Source organism: Adiantum capillus-veneris, chromosome 12, assembly GCF_014529385.1.
Source record: "Adiantum capillus-veneris isolate H3 chromosome 12, ASM1452938v2, whole genome shotgun sequence".
NCBI lineage: Eukaryota > Viridiplantae > Streptophyta > Polypodiopsida > Polypodiales > Pteridaceae > Adiantum > Adiantum capillus-veneris.
In genome coordinates this window covers 43,220,222-43,234,137 of record NC_140942.1, presented here as the reverse complement: position 1 = coordinate 43,234,137, position 13,916 = coordinate 43,220,222, and positions in this window count along the sequence as shown.

Here is a 13,916-nt window from a genome sequence, read left to right as displayed (position 1 = left end):
GTTATTCATTGTATGAAAAACACCGGAAAAGACTCCATTTTCCTACATGAGAAAATTTCTAAATCTTCTTGTGTATACTATACTTTCGGCCAAAGATTAGGATGTGGTCACACATAAACCAGCTATGGGTACCCCCACATGGGAGGAGAGTAACTGTTTTTAGTTACCCCCTCCACTAACTGCAAACAAATGCAATATTCAAACTACCGCCCGTGTGCGCGTGAGAGTGGGGAAGTCCAATCAATCAATTCAACATCGCTTTTGCGATTACCCCCCATGTGGGGGTTTATCTATATCAATAACATATTATTGATGCAATTGTAACTTCCGCCAACACTCGACCTTCGAAAGATTGGCTACTTGACCAACATCGGTTAATTAACCAGCCACCATAGTAAACAATGTTCTCAAGGTGTTATGAGACCTAGAGAGTTTTCTCAAGGCTTAGGTTCGAGCAGTGCCTCTTTTATCTCAGTTGATGCCCCAACCCGAGAAGAAATCCAGTTGTACATGACAATGGTCACGCAAAGTTGTTACTTTTGATGGTAATTACGCCTCCACAATCGACATACGTGCATATATATATATATATATATATATATATATATAACGTGCAAGAGTATTTTGCAATTGTACGGAGTTTGGTGTAGTTATATAATTGCCATACGTGCAATATATATGACGTGCAAGAGTATGTTGCAACTGTACCAAGTTTTGCACATCTATATTGAACCGCGATGCTTGCGTGACCAAAGCCTAAGTGGCTATGAGTATCATCTCCAATTGATTAAATAAATTAGCAGTGCATTAAAAAGATGGTTTTTTCATGAATAATTTCATTTTATTATTTGATGGTTCTAGGGATGAGTATTAGCATTAAAGAAAAGCAAAGCCATGTGAAAATTTGAGGCTTTCATCCCAAGAAGTTAGACAATCATTTCAAATTTGACTTTTTGGCGCAAATTTGAAGGGTTGGCCAAGAACATGGCTTGCTCCAAAAAGTCACCTATCCTTGCAGGTTTTGCAGCCTGCCCTTGAAGAAAATTGCTACTCAACACATACATATCAAATTCAAAATCTTTGCCTCCTACCTTGTTGCTAGGACACGCCTGACTTTTGTTGGCCCTTTTCACACCACACCACTTGGCACTCACTCGTACATTTACTACTTGGAAATGTAGGGTTTAACCGTCTTAGTAATTATGACATGTTTTGTTAGATTTACATGGTCCCGAATGCAAAATTTTGTGAGATTCGTATGGTAGCTAAGGTGGTGGTCACGCGAGGTTGAGTTATCAGTAACTCAAGCAGATAATTCAACTCGCAATTTGGTCACGTGTATCCTACTGAGCCAGCTCAGTACCATTGAGCATAGTCTTTTGTAATTGTGCCGATTTTGGCATAGTTTCACCCCGGGAGGTCTCCTAATAAAAATGTAACTTATACGTGAGTTCAACAGAAGGGTATTTAAAGTTTTTGAAACTTACAGAAATATATATGCATAAGGGCATTATTTTTTCGAATTTGAAAAAAAACTTACAGATTTTAAAAGAAAAGGATACATTATATTCCTAAAAAAATTCACAGATAAGAGGTTTTACAAACATGTCTTGAACGCACGTGATATGGTAGTTTTACATGAAGGAGTACGAGCAGAAGTGCGACGCGAGAGAGAGTGCGAGAAGAAGAGCACGACGATATGGTGAACTCGCTCTACTGTAATGGGTAGAGCATAGTGAGTTCTTATTAGGTTTTTACAAAAGAATATGTGTACATACTTGGCGGCCTGCCCACTTACCTGAGCGACCACATTGGGCTTTATACCCCAACATTACACACAGTGAACCCCTCGAGGTTTCACCACGAGGTGTTTGTAATACATTTAATGCGGATAGCTTTCAAAGAAATCAACGTTTCTGTCTCTAGATTCTCTCTCTTCTCTACTTGCTAGCAAAGGTAATATCCTCCATGTAGCTTTTTTTGACTGCCACATGTAGGTGGTCGTTGATAATTGTGCTCGTGAGTGACTATGACCATGGCTCAGTTATCACTCATTCAATGCGCAGGAGGCTTAGTAGCCTCAGTTACCCAAACGGATAACTGAGTCCCCCTCATGATCATGGCCTAATGTACACTATTCGCAACTTAGTCATGGTTTTACAAAAACAAAAGTGGCAAAGTCCAGAGTAAGGTTGCCCTCCCTCGAACACTGAAGTTACCCTACCATGCACTTGTGCATAAGTAATGCTCAATTCCTCATCTACCTTGAATACTATGTCAATTATTGCGTTGACGGTTGACGGCTATTCAATTGTGTTGTTCCACATATTGTGGTTGTTGATGGGGGTGCTTGGTGAAGAGCCAAAGCCTCGATCTCACATGTGTGTGTCCGTAAAATGGAGCTGAGATAGGGATATCAGCATGTACGGATATGGAAATTTGTCGTTCTCAAGACAACATTCAAATTTTGTTTCAGACATTATGCGTTCTTGGTCATGCCTTTGAAATTGCATGTATGTGTGAGTGACATATATGACACTCATAGTAAAGTCCTGAATAGCATGAGATATGTCTATAATAGTAGCATGAGATATGTCTATAATAGTAGGTCATGTCCAGACCACTTGAGGACCTTTATGCATGTTACTTGAAAGCAACCGTGCATTGGTTGCTAGAAGAGTTCATGATTTGGACACGAATTAATGGAGATTGAGAAGGAAACTATTTTTGAAGTGGCCAACATCAAAAAACCTCAGGGTGTATTTAGAGTTTTCTCGGCATATTTGACTTTTGATTGACAATATGTCAAGGACCTTGCAAAATATATAGTCCTTTTGACTAATCAAGCGACTCAAAATTTAAAAAACTTTTAGGTGAGAGGAGTGCCCATATACAATTTTTTTGAGAAGCTCCCGACTTTAGCACCACTTTTGAGTATTGTGACTCCTAACGAGCCATGCATGCTAGAAATAAATGCTAGCGAGGAGCCTCTTGGGACATCATAATTGCAATGGATATTTCCTGCTACATTTCAAAGTAAAACGATTGATCGAGCACTTCACAACACTTTAGCCTATGAGCAAGGGTTATAAGTGATAGTTTATGCTCTTAAAAAGAGGCGATACTACCTCTACATATTGCCTTTTGATGTTCGGCTTGAAATGGCTTACAAGTTAGTTGAAAGGCTAGAAAGGTCGATAGGTAGAGACCTTGCAGAACTTCTGACCTTCATCGATAGAAAAAATTCAATGTGGTGGCACATGCCTTGAGCCGCATGTCATCCATAACTTAATTAAGTTTCACAGTTCTCAAGGACGATTTCTCAAAGTCGATACATGGTTTATATGAGCATGATCTATCTTTTGTTGAAGTCACAGGCATGTTGTTTGCAATGGCATCTACTATATCAACCACTCAAAAGATTATTGTAGCTATTCGAGAAATGCTTTTCGACATCACTATAAGCATCAATATAAGGAATGGTATCTCAATCACTATATGAAGACTGTGATACCAATTCACATACAATCCTAAATAGTGATGAAATTAGGAGGCAACGGGATTTTGAAACAACCATGAGCTCACTCACGGTGGTATTTTTAGCAGCAAGAAGAGCACAAAGGTAGCCCTATAACCTCCCCCCTTATCATCTCCTCTCTCCCCTACATGTATATGTGTGCACAAGCATACGTGCTCGCACACATACGGGAACAAATTGAGGAGAGAAGAGAGGGGTACGGAGAAAGAGAGGTAGAAATATACAAAAACAGAGACGCAGAGAGAGAGAGAGAGAGAGAGAGAGAGAGAAGTAGAAATAAATAGGTGGACTAGGATGGAAAAGAGAGAAATAGTGTGAGAGAGAGAGAGATGAAGGTAGAGAGCTAGAAATATAGTGACAAAAATAGATATATTTTTAGAGATGGAGTCAGAGAGAAACACAAATACAGAGGTATGTGAACATCAAGAAAGGTTGAAATGGATAGATAGAGATATTCTAAGAAAGATGAGGAGAAAAAGATGTAGTGAGATATGAGAGAGAGAGAGAGAAGGAGAAAGGTAGAAATATTGAGAGCAAGACACAAAGAGAAAGAAATAAAGAGAAATAGAGAGTTGCATTAAATACTTAAGTTGATAATGGACATGTCAGACTAGGAAACGCCATATGTATAGGCTAAAGACCCGGTCCACATTACTCTAGGCAAAGGGAGAGATAGAGAAAGAAGGAAAGTGGTTGCAACCTTTTGATTTAATGGTTAAGTTTAGAATAGGTCCACTATTTCTAGGCATGGCTAATTGGATGGCAAGGCTAAACATGGCATTGCACAGAGAGAGAGAGAGAGAGAGAGAGATAGAGAGAGATAGAGAGAGAGAGAGAGGGAGGGAGGGAGGGACACTTGCATGCACACACGTGACATACAAGACCCTAGATAGGAAGGAGGTTGTTTAGCTCATGAGTAAGATGCCACCCTCTTTGATAAGGAAATGATGCCATCACCTTTGAAGAAAGTAATGACAGCTGATCCTAGAGATCAAGAGAACATAAAATCTCCTTGCCTTTTGACAATATATGGACTCAAAGGTCTATGTTTTGCAAATGAGTGTGGGTTCTTATGTTCACATCTATATGGGATGTAGATTGCCTCTCATAGGAGATATTGCTTTGTCGATTGACCACGGATTTCAGAGATCTACGATTCAAAACATTCTTTGCAATGGTCATGGGTTATTTGAAATTTTGTTTCATATGTAAGAGGAGGACCAAGCTTTATTGACCACTCCTATAGGTATGAATTTTGTGACATACTATAAAAATTTCTCGGAACACGTGAAATACAAATCACAAGCATAGGCAAGATAGAGTTCCAGTAAATATGGAGCGTTGTCACTAGGGCCTGTTTTCATTGTAGACATATCTCAAAAGCATGCCCCACTATTATCACACATAATATGGTTACCATTCTGGTTTATCATGATAGTAAGGCCCTTGATTTGAGGAAGCAAGTTTTGAAAATCTCCTCCAAAAATATTGAGTGTGCAGTGCAGGAACATGTGCATGCATGTGCGGTGGGGAAGGAGATGAGAAGAGGGAGACGCTTGCTTGGTGGAGTTCAATACTGATCAATCTTCCACTAACTCCTTAGTCTATTGATAATAATGAAGAAAAGAGTTAGTATATGGGTGTTATTCGGCCGGCCAATAGCTGCTATCCTATACAACCCCCATTTCACGATCAATGTGGTCTAAGTGGAAGAAAACAAAAAATTGTACAAAACATGTACAACTGTGAAAGCATGAGAGTGGCTTCACCCCACACCGACCAAATGTATGCAATGTTCAAACCGCTCTATGGCTAAGCTCTTCATAAGAGCATTTGTAGGGTTGTCCTTTGTATGGACTTCGAGAAGCTCAACTTTTCTGTGAACACATCTCCAATGAAATGATCCATCGGTGATATTTTTCGTGTACAAGCAGTGATCCTCTTGACTCCTTCTATATCCATGAGATTACATAAAGGTATCAAATTTTTTATATCATTGCTTAAATCCTTGCTTCAAGCCATAAAGTTATTTTATTAGTCTACGTACAAGCTTTTCTCTACTTGGCTTAACAGACCCATTCAAGCTATTGCATGTATACTCATTGTGAAGGAAATCCATCTTCACATCCATTTGGAGTAACTCTAAGTCCTCAGTTGCTACTACTCCAAGCACCATACACAAAACAGTCATCTTGACCATAAGTGAAAATAATTTGTCAAAAACTACACCGTTCTGCTACTTGAAACCTTTAGCTACGAGTCTAGCCTTATATTTAGGCTTTAGATCTCTTGATGTAAACTTCTTCTTCCAAACCAATTTGCAAGGTAAATCTTTCTTTCCCTTAGGCAATTTGACAAATTTCCAAGTATCGTTATTAATAATCAAGTCATACTTAGATTTTATGGCTTACTCCCACTATACCTTATCATCCATTTGCATGGCTTCTTGGAAGCAAGACGATTCTCCATAGTCAGTCATCATGACATAATCCGAGGATTGGAATGGAGTGAGCTTTGGAGCGAACTTTTTTAGATAGTGCTCAATTGACCAAATCTAGAAAAAAGCTCGCTCCAAAAACTCGAGCTTTTTTTTTCTCTCCCTCTCCCCTCCCTCTATCTCCTCTCTGTCACTCCCCTTCTGTCTCACACTACCTCTCTCTATCTCTATTTTTGTTTATCTCTCTCTATCTCCCTCTCTCTCTCTCTCTCTCTCTCTCTCTCTCTCTAATTGATCTCTCTCTATCTCTTTCTCTCTCTCCCCCTTTCCTCTCTCTCTCTCTCTCTCTCTCTCTCATTGATCTCTCTCTATCTCTTTCTCTCTCTCTCCCTTTCCTCTCTCTCTCTCTCTCTCTCTCTCTCTCTCTCTCTCTCTCTCTCTCTCTCTCTCATTGATCTCTCTCTATCTCTTTCTCTCTCTCTCTCTCTCTCTCTCTCTCTCTCTCTCTCTCTCTCTCTCAAGTAGAGGTGGGCGAAGCGTCCATCACAACTTGTGTTAGAGAGAAAGAAAGAGAGAGCCTTGGCATCATGGCACATGCACGCACAATTCTATTGCTCCTCCTGCTTCTCGGATGCACGGCATCTTGTAGCTCCGCCTCTAATGTCATAGCAAGTAGTGGTTGTGGTGCAAACAGGATAGTTTTTCCACTCCTCTACTTGGAGAAAGTTTAGTGATGCTTTTTATGCTTGCAAATTACGGACTTTACACTGTATACTTATTGTAGAGATGTTTTATACATATGCAAGCATCAAATTTGTGTGATTGATTATGGTTACGATTGATATAGTGGTAGAGTGATCTCCCACTTTGTTGCCATTTTGGCATTGTTTATGGTTGAGATTTTGCTTGAGTTTTTTGCTCAATTTACATGGAAGACACTACCAATTTTCTCTTAGGATTTCTCACCATAGTTTTGGTTTCTTGGCATCCATACAACAAACATGTATAACAATTTAGAGTCGACAGTGATGACTCGTGTGAGAGACAACGGTCTTGTAGTTGTTGATATATGCGATGTTGGCATTGTGGTCACACAAGGAGTGTCAAGCACAGATGTTCAAATGTATGAGGCAATAGTGGAGATGTATGCACGATGTAGATGAGGTTTTGACACATGCTAGAGCAATGGCTTCACATGCCAGTGATGGTAATGGCATGTTCACATTTAGCATTCCTCCTACTTACATGTCTTCAAGAGGCGTCACTTCTCCTCATTGGTTGCTGGATGAGGATGCAGTTGTCCACATCGTCACACCACATTGTGAGTGGTTTATCACTTTCTCTAATGGAAGCTTTTTTTTGTACACTTGGGAAATGGTTTAGTGTTTGACATTGTAGGTGTAGGAGATTTTTGCCCTTCGTTACCTAGTGGTGCATCCTATATGCTATGACATGTGCACTATGTTCCTCAGTCGAGACAAAGTTTGATCTCAATGAGACAGTTAGCAGGCAGTGGTGTCAAAGAGTAGTCTTTCTAGATGCATTGCAAATCACTAGTGATTGCCAAGGGAACCCGAAGTGGCTTGGTATACCCTATGCATGTATCCGAGGTACCAGATGACATACTCTCGATTTTGTTCTGTTGACATGTGATGAGAGAGAGACAAGACGTGTCTCCTTTGCTAGTGAGCTCCAGTATGCTCACTTTGTAGAGACAGAGGTAGAGCGGCATTGCTCTAGTGAGACACAACAGGTTTTGTCGGAGTTTGTGCAAACAGAGGTAGAGCGAGTATGCTCCCTAGGAACACAGATAGAGATGACGGACGTGGAGTTCGTTGATATGCCCATGCTAGAGGGTGATGAGTTGATGTCAAGACACATAGTTCTACCTTTGTGGATGAGAGGACGTAGCCATCCCTTTGTCGATAGTGACACATCCATATGTAATGAGTAGTCTTGATTATGTAGTGCATGCAGATAGTGTTGAGGAGGGTAATATAGCCAGGTTTACACAAATTTTGTCAGTGTTGGGGTTGCTCACGTACAACCTACTAGTCTTGAGGCCTAACCTAGCAGCTATAGTGGGAGCATTTGCAATAGGGATTGTTAGTTGTGCAATGAATAACACCATCATGATGCATTGTGGAGCTTTGCACACCATACAAAGATGTCTTTGGGATTTGCTTGCAAGCTCTAGCATGGATACACATGCTCGTCTATCACTAGAGCCAATACGATTGCATATAGATTGAGTGAGCGAGCCAGTGGGCATAGGTTGAGAGAGTCTCTCACTTATTCTCTTGTAAATACTAATAGTTTAGCTAGTAGGACCCATTTATTGGCACATTCATCTTTAAGTGAGAGGTTGTTGGGGCAAAGGCAACATGCCTTTGCTCGAGATGCCCGGCCTCTTGTTTACACAATTACCCTTATTAGTTGTACATATGCAAACTAATAAGAAGCTCCTCATTGGAGGTATTTTCCACCCACACAACACTCTCTTCTCTTCTTCCCTTCCTTGCACCATGCACACACGCATCCATGGACTCATCACATATGATTCCAAGAACACTCTCAAATCAGCCCCTAGAATATGGGTTTGAACATAGATGTGTAGGAGATGAAATAGGGCTCAAACACACACCACATGCCCTCTAGTACACCTAGGATTGGGCTCCTCTAGTACCCCTAGGACTAGACACATGACTAGTGCATGACACTATTGGAGATTTTACTACACCAACAACTTCATATGGTCAAGTATAGTGACAATATCTTGTTGGATCACAAACATGGTTTGTCTATGGGGGCAAAACCATGGTTTTAGACCTAAGAGTGCATAAAGTGTCACTTTGCACCAAGGCAGCAAAACCTTGTTCAAACATAACCAAACTTCATTGACAGCACCATAAGACCATAAGGAACCTATATGCGTCACTACACCATCAATGTGGTAGCTAGAGGACCTAGCACCAAGGAAAGGCTCAAAAGATGCACTAAAATGTGAAAAAAATTACCCAAAGTGACCAAGACTTTGAAAATATAGAGAAAATGTCACTTAGTAGCTACAACACACTATCATAGAGCTTCGAAAATGGTTGGAGTCAATTCTAGATCATCCTACCATCATCAAGATTGAAAACTTGATTTAAGAGTCCTAACATTGGAATATAGCTTATATACAAGCGATAATGACATCCAATTTAGTCCAAGATGTGACCATAGTGCTTTGAGAACATTATAGAATTAATGGAAATGACAAGGACCAAAAAGGCATCAATTGATTCCAAGATGTGGCCACAGTGCTCAAAGAACATCAAGGAATCAATGGAAATGACAAGGACCCAAAAATCATCAAAAGATCATAATCATGATTATTAACTTTGCAAGAAATAAGGGGGTTTCTCTCATCTATAGAGTGTCATGAGCTATTTAATGAGAGTCAATGGCAACATGGAGATGCAGAAAAATTCATTAGTGAAAATTCATGTGTTATACAACCGTCCAAATCCATGAAAAAGAATGTAAATGTGGTGCAATGATCCTCCCTTCGGATAAAACACCCTAAGATACATAGCTCCAATCAAGTAAAAGATGGACTTTACTACTTTCTTATGCATAGACCCTTGATTGTGCATAAATTTACTCACTTGTGAAACTTTATGTTCAACATCTAGCATAGGTTTCCGATAGAGAGTGTTATCAGCCTATAGCCCATGATACAGAGGGAGAGCATTGCTCCTTATGGACCACATCCAACCTCATAGAGAGAGCGAGAGATTGTAGCAATCACCTCCTCTTCCATTGCCTCTCATGATCACCCACAAACATGGCGGCCCTCACCACTACAAAACAAGAGAGAGTGTGTAATAGCACTCTGTTCAATGGTGACCTACACCCCATAAGACATAGGGAGAGAGATGACATTCACTATAGTTTCTCCTCCTCCTCGGTGCTCATAGTTGCCTGCATCTACAAAGTGTGTGTGAGTGTGTGTGTGTGTGTGTGTGTGTGTGTGTGTGTGTGTGTGTGTGTGTGTGTGTGTGTGTGTGTGTGTGTGTGTGTGTGTGTGTGTGTGTGTGTGTGTGCGTGTGTGCGTGTGTGTGTGTGTGTGAGAGAGAGAGAGAGAGATATTCCTACCGTAGCGGTCTCCTTCTGAAACTCCTTTTGTGCCCAACCTTCATGCAATTCTTTGCATGCAGTATGAGGCCATAATGGCCTACAATTTTCTTGCATCCCAAATCTCCTCCATCCCTTTTCCATGACTACTAATGTGAGAGAGAGGGGTGACTAGGATGCCACTAGACATCCATACTTGCATTTTTATTGATGCCCCCTAGCATGCATGACATCAGACATTGCCTTCCAATGTAGAGACCCCTGGGCTATGCATAAATTTTCTCACATATTAGACTACATACTAAACATACGGCCTTGTAATGCATACAGATATTAAGCTAAGTGCCAAAAAATGTGTCAACTACAAATTGGAAGCTTGTAGCCCTGACTAAATAATCATGGCTTCTTTTTATACATGAAAAATTTGAAAATTACTAAATTGCCTAACTAAATAGTGCAAAACTTTAAAAATTTGCAAAAATTGGGAGATTAAGTGGATTCAAGACCTTGAAAAGGGTATTTGTAGACCATCAAGAAGCAAGCTAATAAGTTTGGGGAGAAAGGGCCATTCTGCATAGTTGTAATCCTTGCATATAGACCAATTCACAATAGATTTTGGCACTCATTACTAATGGTATATAGAGACAAATCAAAAGACTAGAAGCCCCCTCAAAGACTAAAAAATTTGTCAAAACTTATAAAAGTTGCAAAGTAAGGGTTGAGGGAACCTTTCTTTTTTATAGAAAATTGGAATTTTAAAGTAGTAAAATATGAAAAAAAAATATGGAAGACCGTCAAGAAGGGTGAGGGTAGCCCCATCAATCAAAAACTAAATCATATACAAATTATCTTTCATCCTTAGCCTAAAGTGACTGGTATTCATGAATCCTTGTTTACCATTGTTGCAACCTCAAATTCTTTTGGAGATGAGATATATAGGTTGAAGAGTGAGCAACAGCTTCATTGATCTCTTTGCAAAGCATATTAGATGCCCTAAGTTCCTAAAGAAGAGCATGAGGGTGTTGAGGGGAGGAGTTGTGAACTGCGGCATTTCTATTCTACCAAATAAACCAAAGAATAAACCAAGGAGCTGTATTTCTCTGCTTGCAATGGCAACGCCACCCTTTCCACTTCCATGTTCAGTGATGAACCACTGAGCATTTCCAAAAACTTTGGCATCCCATAGGCACACAATGTCATTTTTATAGTGAGAATTACCAATCCATTCTTTGATCACATGGGCCTTGGCTAAATCAGTTATTCCTTTGCAGTTCAAAGTAAAACCTATGAGGGGAGGATAATTCATTTCTTATTGCTTTTGCGTGGTTTTGCCAAATATAGAAGAGCTCTGTTAGGATACTTAGAGGCCTCCTTCTGCTTTACCTAAGGAGGGTATAGGCAGTCTTTGTTCTTTAGCTTGAGTCATGAGAATGTCAACAAAATGAGTGGAGGAGCAGTCAAAATATGCTTTTTGGGATTCATCATGTTCATCTAGTTGCGCTTCAAAAGAAGGGTTATGTCTAAGAAGAGGGTTAGGAAGTTGGGAATTAGGGATTGAGCCTTCATCTGAATCAAATGAGGATGAGGTTGAGATTCTTCCATCTCTTTCAATAGGGCTAGGAAGGGGGTCTTCTCTAGGATCCTCAACTTGTTGCTCATCTTCTTTGCCCTTCTAAGTAAGCTTCTAAGACTGATTCTCATGCTAATTTTGTGGATAATTTTATGGTCCTGCATGTTGACCCTTTGATCGCTCTTCATCCTTATTCCCCTATGATTCCTCTAAGTCATAATTGAATGGGTCAAACACATTTTCCAAAAGAGGATTGTAGCTGAAATTATTCTTTGCTTGATTAGATTTAGGGTCTTTGCCTCCTCTTGCTATATTTTTTTGTATGCACGCTAGAATCCTTCCTTTCTTTCCTATGGGTTTCTTCACCTTAAACTCTGGGCAATCTTTAATGTATTGTCCATGTTTCATGCAGTGGAAACATGCATTAGGCAAGTTCTTGTATGCCACCCTTTGCATGTGAAGAAATTTACCTATGGAGTCTCTACTCTGCACATTAGCCTTCAAATGCTTGCTAATATCAACCTCTATCAATAGTTGAAGATCCCATTTGGGATGAAGAAAAACAATATTGGTTACCCGTTTGCTATGATACCATGTTGACAAGACGACACCAGAGAGATGAGAAAGACAACACAAATTGCATTCCCAATAGTAGTGTAGACTCTAACACAGTAAGTGTATATATATAGTGGGGACCTCAACCTATGTATAGCATGCGGGTAAGATCTATATATAGCTCCAACAGAGGCCAGATGCCTTGCTTAAGGTAATATATCCAAACAACCATCATTTCTTGCCCCAAAGTCAGAGCAAATACAAGGCTCCAACAAATGGGAGGATGTCACTAAAGCGCATGATGGAAGAGTGGGCAACTATTTGGGAAGAGCACTACAATAGCAATCCAACCCAGACTACTCCACCAAAAGGTATGTCAAGTTATTCCATATTTTTAAGGCTTTCATATTGCAAGGACTTAAAAATACAACATCTCTTGGATCCCATGCACGTACTCAAGAATGTTGCTCCACCATGTGGGACCACATTATTAGAAATAAAAGACTCCTAGGGGGCGAGGGAAGATTTGAGGGCCTTGAAATGTCTCTCTGCCTCTGCCACTCCATGTTGAGCCCCCAATGGGAAGATTGTGCTTCCTAAAGCACCATGGATTCTAACCAAAGATGGTCTAGATCAAGTGAAGGGCTCCATTGCATCTATTCGCACGCCAATGAGATACATGAGGTCACTAAAGGGAGCTTTCACACAAGCAAATAAAGGTGGAAGCGTTTAATTGTATCAGTTGAAGTTCCATGATTGGCACAAGATGTTATGGGTAATTCTTTCTCTCTTTTTTTATCATCTCCCTCATTTTGTCTAGATGTTGATTTGTGTGTATGACTTTCTCTCACTTTTATGTTTACTATTTTGACATTGTAGTTCATTTTTCTGGTGAGTATGTGCATATGCTGGGACAAGAAAGTGAGGGAAGCTATTTTCAAACTAGGAGAGTTTGTAAGGGTACACCACATCTCCACTCAACTAAACTTTTTTTATGTACACAATATCCTCAACAAGCACTTAGTGTACTCTTATATATTATCTTGTAGATTTGTAAGCTTTAAAAAAATTTAAATATATGCCATCCCTCCTGTTATAACACCCGGTTGCAAATCCTCACGAGATTCCCCATCTACACCCAGATCAACCTAGCATTTTCAGAATTCAACAGATCAGCCAACGTTTTAAGATTTCAGCCAAGACAGCCTGGCGTTTTTGCATTTCAGCATTAGTGCGACTCGGTTGTTGCAGATCCAAGCCGCAATGCCGCAGCAGTAGGAGATCCCTGGCATGAAGTCTAGCGTTTTCAGTTTTTAGTCTTGACATCATCGTCATCGACACCAGCATTGTCAATGACATTGTCATCGTCATCGCAGATCCCTATCTTGACGACTACACCTTCGTCATTGTCATTGTAGATCCCTATCTTGACGACTACACCTTTGTCATTGTCATTGCAGATCCCTATCTTAACGACGACACCTTCGTCGTCGTCATCGTAGTCCCGGACTTGACGACGACACCATTGTCGTCATCGTCACAGTCTCCATCGTCGTCGACATCATCGTGGTTGTCGACATAGTTGTCGTCATGTACCATAGCATCAGTACCCCTTAGCATCAACATCCACTCATTGTAGTAGCATTGTGCAAGAATAAAGAAAGTATTTGCTCTGGCAATAGAGCAAGGGGGCCCTT